A 6,431-nucleotide genomic window follows, 5' to 3' on the forward strand; every position below is an offset into this window, starting at 1 on the left:
GGGAATAATCTTATAGACATGTATTAGTCCGATTACTCTAGCAACGGTGTCATTGTTACCAAAATAATGGATAAGTGTAAAATACCCTTAAAATCTCCCCCTTTTTGGTATATGATGACAAACCGAGCTAGAGTCACATATAAATATTATGATAAGCTCAAACCTTGATTCCATATAAGATATTAAGACAGCTCCCCCATAATATGTGCACTTGGAGAGTTTGCGTTTGAATGCAAAGTGCACCATTTGTAGAATATGAGAAGCTCCCCCAATATCTTTAGGAAACAAGCATGGTATGGACAGGTATATATCAAGATATAACTACTATATTAAAGCGTAACAACTTCGATTTTTGTGGGAATTTTGAGGGATTTTACTGTCTCTTTCTGGTGTACCATTCGGTGTTGTCTACCAAATTAGAGTAATGTGTTTTTCTTCTTGATAGTACTTCAGTGGTGGATTGTTGTGGTGCCTTTCTGGTGTGGTCATAGCTGCAGAGAGCGTTGTGGGTCATTGTGAGGTAGGTTCTGGATAGTTTACCTGGCAGCCCACGTGCGACCTGATAGCACCGCTTCATCTCGCTACGTGGCTCTATCTGAAAGAAAATCCCATGCCCAAATACCGGTAAATGTATTCTCGATTCTCTCTCATGCCTCTCTATCTATTACTATTTCCTATTTCCCCACCGTCCAGAGCTCCTCCCTGCCATGCCAAATCTCCTAATCTTTTACCCCCTGGCCGGAGATCCTCCTGGACTAATCCACCCGCATGGGTTAGCAGGGAGCTTGCGGCGGCCGGCATCAAGCAGAGGATGGAGAGGATGGAGAGATGTGCGCTGCGGCCTACTGTTGAGATGCGAGCCCTGCAGGCGGCCGATGATGTATGGCACGGGGCGGCAGGAGGTAGGCGGCGCTTCTTGGGTGACGAGGTAGAGGCGGCGGGGAACATCGGCTGGCATGGAGGTCGGCCGGGGCTTGGCCCGTACTAGCTGCTGTCGAGGTGTTGCCGGTGTGGTCGCGGACATCTGCGTCGAGCTGCGTTCGCCGCAGGAGCCGAAGGGAGTACTGCCGAAGGAGAGCAGCAGGGGAGGGGCTGCGCGGTCGAGGAGGTTTGTGATTCACTAGCTGTAAGGATTTCTGAAATTTGGTTTGGCATGCTTTCTTCAATGGTAGTAGCGCTGTCCGTCATGGTCTTTTCTCCCTCTTTGCCGGCCACCTCGAGGTGCTGATGCTCGCCGCTGTCGTCACTTGAGGGACAACTGCCTTTCGTCCTCTCTGTCAGGATACGGCTGGTGCCAGTATGTGTTCGCAACTTCGCATACGAGCGTGGGCGTCGATGGAAGGTAGGAGGCCAGCCCCGACACCTATGTTTCTTCCATATGCCATGCGGGCTGTTCCCCGTTCGGTCCGGGTGGAGTGGGTGCTGATGTGGGCTAGGACGGGCACGGCGAAGCGCTCGATCGCGGATAGAAGAGGCCAAGGTGAACGCCGTGATGTGACAAATGGCCTGGCTACTTCTCTTGATTTACCCGACATCCAGGTATGGCGGTATACTACATGTTTGGTCCATCGAGTAATCCGGTATACTACATGTTTGGTCCATCAAGTAATCGGTGTGTATGCCAGTTTTTTTTATGTAGTATATCTATAATTTTGACAACAACTGCTGGGCTGCTATCAGAGGATTCAGAACATGAAGAAGGCAGAGGTTCATGTTGATTAACCTGACAAGACGGTGAGTATACCCAGTAAATGCTCCAGAGTATTAGCATTCGATGGAGCCGGCAAACAATATTTGCAAATGTTTTCCACTTGCAGAATCACCCACGTTACTGACTATGTTTAACCAACTGCAGATCAATTACTACTTTCAATTCCGAAGTGGTGTGCATATATTACAGAGTTGTACAATACTGAATTTTGGAACTTGTCTTCATGTAAGCACCAGATTTGTTGAACTTTACATCTTTTTGGTTTGATTAAATTGATAGAAACTTGTTGTTTGTCATCACTTCCTTTGGTGCATGGTTTCAGTAAATAAAAACATCCAGCTGTTGATAGCATTTGAATTTCATTTGTTTGATTGAAAAATTAAGCAATACATTTGTTATATATTGGGTCTTAGATTTAAATTTGCTAAGGAATACAAATGTGTGATGTATTTGATCATGTTTCTTATTATTCTAACAGGTTACAATCACTTGGCCAATGACATGTGGAATGAGCGATAGTTTTGAGCTTCTTTACTTTTGAGTGCCAACATTAGTAGGGGGGCTAATCCAGCCAAAGGATCAGCAGAATAGGTTGTCTAATTCATGAACATTTATCAGAGAGTGTTAAGGTCAGTAGTAGGCCTGCCTAGAAAATGTTTCCATAGCATCCCTCCAATTGTGAGCTTTTGTAGTAAAACGATTTAATGGTAAAATATAAAAACACATACTGATAATTCAATTGTAGCTTTGATGCAAAAAAGACACCATCCAGGTTTACAACCTGATGAAAACATCAGAGTGATGGTAGGAATATCGATAAGCTGCACATGAAGTACTCTGATAATTTTCTCTCTGCTCCATCGGTATTTCTTAAATTTAGTAATTATTTGAGAATTTGTGCTTTCTCACCCTGTTTAGAATGAGAAATGTATGCTGGAGTCAGCAGAAACCACAGATTGTTATGGAAGCAAAGAGGTAGTCAAAGAACTAGGGTCTGGACGAAGCTGAGATCTTGCAACAGTTTTGTCGGAGGAGTTGACTGAAACAAACATGAATATAGTATTTGAAACAGCCAAAGTTGAATTCTTGGGGAAATTTGTTTGATCACGGGAAGGAATGAGGATGGTGATGAAGCTTGCAATACACGCTGCCCCTCCTCCAGCTTCCCCAGGTATGCTTTCTTCAGTCTGACACATACCGAAAAGTTGTATGTCCGTGGGTGGAGCTGACTTTTCTGTGGCAAATGACATGGTGTGATTCTGGTCATCTTACCGAGAATGATATTTCTGTTTTTGTTGATTGGAAGAAAACTGATTAATGTTAGCAAGGTACCACACTCGAAGTGCCTGAATTCAGTTCAGTTCGATGTACTAATAGTTTAAAAAACAGAGTCAGACATGCTACTTACGTGGAATCAAATCAATTTTTTGTGCTAAAGGTTAGTACGATAGATTGACACGTGAGATACCTTATGGCCTGATACAGTCATGATATTTACTATGAAGCCATACACTTGGCTTTTCTTATGCACACATAGTTGTTTAAACGTGGACATGACAAAGAGCGACACGGTTGCAGTTTGAGAAATTGCATGTAGTATAGAGGCATGGTGATGGTCTGCCGTTAGCTATTTGTAATGGGGATATCATATTTCACCAAATCACAGTTCTGTGCATCCTTATGATCCTCTATCTTTTTTTCCATAGTACATCCAAAAAAAGACTGTTAATAAAAAAAAATTCTTAGTCTTCTTAGTCTTCAATCATTTAATTATTGTCGTTTCTCACCCCTCCACTTTCAGGGCATATTTTGTGCAGAAATGATCTGACGGCTTGGTTGACTTCTTCGCTTTATAGTGCTGGTTTATAATTACACATTTTGTAATAACAATGTCAGAGCAAAGCGAGCGCAGTGTGCAGTTTGTGAAGAAACTATGATCTTCATGCACAGCGTAGTCCTGTGCAAAATTAACTAAGTGGGGAGAGAGTAACAAGGCAGGCAACAGATGCCTTGGCTAGCCACCCAAGAAATCATGGGGACATTGTCACAAAAGATTGTACTCTTCTGTTTTCATATATGAAGCTCTCTTTCACCTTAAGAAGTGTTGTTTTGATATACGAAGCTCTCTTTCACCTTAAAAAATGTATTATTTAGTCCAATCAAGGTAGAATCTGGAATCTGTGTAACCTACAAGGTTTTATCTTCATATTACTGGAGCATGCACATACACGTCTAAAGTAATTGATTGTTGATACTTTGACAACAAGACAACAAGAAATGATGAGAAGCTGGAAAATTATCAAATGGTATCATCGTTTTAGGTGAGCACAAATGATATTTGATTTAGTCTCAATTCAAATGAATAGATGGACAAGGGAGAGAAAATAGATATGATTCTCATAATGTAAATGACAACAAAAATGACATAATTTAAGTTGTTCCAGTTCATCTAATATGCAAATTCAGAATCAATATCTCGGTACAACAATAGATACCAACTTCGGTCAGTCAATATAAATGAATAGCTTCAGTCAGTCAATGATAGCTAGCAGATTCAGCCTAAAATCTTCTGGATCCATGTTTTATTTGCCAAACTTCCGAGTTACAACACCTCTGTGTCGTTGTTCAGCTATCATGCGAACCAGACTATATGTATGATCAATACGCTCTTGTGTTCCCATGAATATCTGGATATGTCCAATTTATCTCATTGTTCATTTTCTCTGGTAGAATCAGAATATGTATCACATCTGTATTACTAGATTCTAGATTCAGTTGTACCACTGGTCGATGCATACAAGTTTTGCTATCAGTATATGACTACATGTGTTATATTGATATTAACAGATTCAGTCGTAGGCTTACCATCTAAATAAACAATGTCGGTCCTATCCCCCTTCAATAACTCACGAGCAAAATATGGAACGGTATTGCTTACTCTTTGTCTGTCACTTTGTATCTTACCTGCAATATGAAAAAATGATAGAAATTAATCGTTCTACACAGTTTATGAACTCTTGTGTCATTTTGTATCCTACCAGCAATATGAAAGAATGATAGAAATTGATCGTTCTACACAGTTTATGAACTCTTGTGCCATTATGTAAGATCTATCTGCTCTTGCACAGACGGATATTAGTTGGGGAAAAGATGTGAGTCAGTTCCCCGGTGTGATCATCTTATCCAAGAGCAGCTAATTTGTCAACATTATTTAGTTCTTGGTTCTAGAAAAATCTCAAACATTAGTAACCAAGGTGTGTGAAGTTGTATCCTGCAACGTCCAAGGAAGAAAGCTTTCAGATTTCTCATGAGAGAATTCAAGATTAGTAAAGATGCAGAATAAATATGATATTTTCCTCAGGATGTTTGATGCCCTCTCCAGCCATAAGCGTGAGCCCTAGATTCTCTCCAAAACAGACAAGTTCGCCTTAGTTTTCAGTCTCTCTACACTATCATCCATCCAGGTCAACAACAAGACAATTACAGGAGCTATCCTTTCCTTTCCTGTGCTAAAGGATATCGCGGTCATCCTAACCTCCGAGGAAGAAACTACCAATGGAGACAACTGATAGGTTAGATGCAGTAAAATCAAATCAGTTGTCGGCCTGAGCATACTATCAACGGCGTCTGTTTGCAGTACTGTAGATTAGAGTCTATCCCCTCTCTAATCCAACTCCACCCATGTATCAGCATAAAAGCGTATATCTGCATTGTCAACATGATCACCATGTAATTCAATCTAAGTATATCTACTAGCATTACAACCTTTTCAGTACCTTCAAGGGCTTACGATTTGACCTTAAAAATACGGACTCGCTAGGACTTCCAAAACAAACAAACAAAAATAGATTTCTACTAAACAAAAAAAACACAATTTACTACGATCTGGCGCGGCGTGCCGCCGCGCCCTTCTTTGCTAGTAAGCATAAAGCATAATCATCCTAACGTAGAGATTAGGCATACAATAACTTGTCCATACATGAATTATTCAAAGTAGCAAATGGTTCCGGAAATGAAAGCAAGCAAATAGCACAATCCAAGTAAGAAGAAAATAAAGTATCAACGACATGGCTTGTGCAACACCCAAGGAACCCCGTGATCCTAGACTCTACTATCTTCTCCCCCTTTGGCATCGGAACACCAAAAAGGCGAAGAAAAAAGTAGGGATGCTAGCGCTCCCCATCAATAGAACTTTGTCCCCGCGGGTGGAGGGTCCTCATCACCATCATCATCACCATCTTCTTCATACTCTTCATTATCTTCGTCCTCATCACCATATCCAGCAGTCTCAGGAGCATGAGCAGATCTAGTCCTAGGAGGAGGAGCACCACCATGAGCAAACAGGGAGAGATCAAAGTTCTGGAGCATTTCATAATCAATGGGAGGCATGTCCCAAGTTGGTGCAACCACAGGCTACATCTCAGGTCCAGCTAGAGGAACAGGATGGTTTCTTGCAGCCATGAACTCATTTTGGCGCCTCCTAGTCTCTTGGTTCAGTGCAAGGCTTTGATGAGCAACATCATTGGTATTCCTGCACATCTGCCATAGGCTAGCCAAGAAGCGAGAGGCACCCCGCTTGGGGCGCATAGAAGAGCTGGAGCTAGCTGTAGGGTCATGCCTTTCCTTGGACCGACGCTCAGAAGGCATCATAGATAGGACTTCCAGTTTATTTCCCCATCGAGGAATCTTGAACGGTTCCATCTTGATCAGTTGATCTTTC

General features: G+C 41.9%; 1 long non-coding RNA gene across 3 annotated transcripts; it reads left to right on the top strand.

The window, feature by feature from the left end:
- Positions 1 to 655: 655 nt before the first annotated feature.
- On the top strand, positions 656 to 3,897 carry LOC127314689 (uncharacterized). Of its 3 annotated transcripts, none has more exons than XR_007859812.2 (7): positions 656 to 1,126; positions 1,282 to 1,539; positions 1,626 to 1,734; positions 1,856 to 1,936; positions 2,190 to 2,340; positions 2,630 to 2,882; positions 3,513 to 3,897. It is a non-coding gene; the product is annotated as an uncharacterized lncRNA (long non-coding RNA). The 3 variants fall into 3 exon arrangements; XR_007859813.2 differs by having other exon boundaries at positions 656 to 1,108; XR_007859811.2 differs by having other exon boundaries at positions 657 to 1,539.
- The last annotated feature ends 2,534 nt before the right edge of the window (positions 3,898 to 6,431 follow it).

This window comes from Lolium perenne, chromosome 7 (genome assembly GCF_019359855.2).
Source record: "Lolium perenne isolate Kyuss_39 chromosome 7, Kyuss_2.0, whole genome shotgun sequence".
NCBI lineage: Eukaryota > Viridiplantae > Streptophyta > Magnoliopsida > Poales > Poaceae > Lolium > Lolium perenne.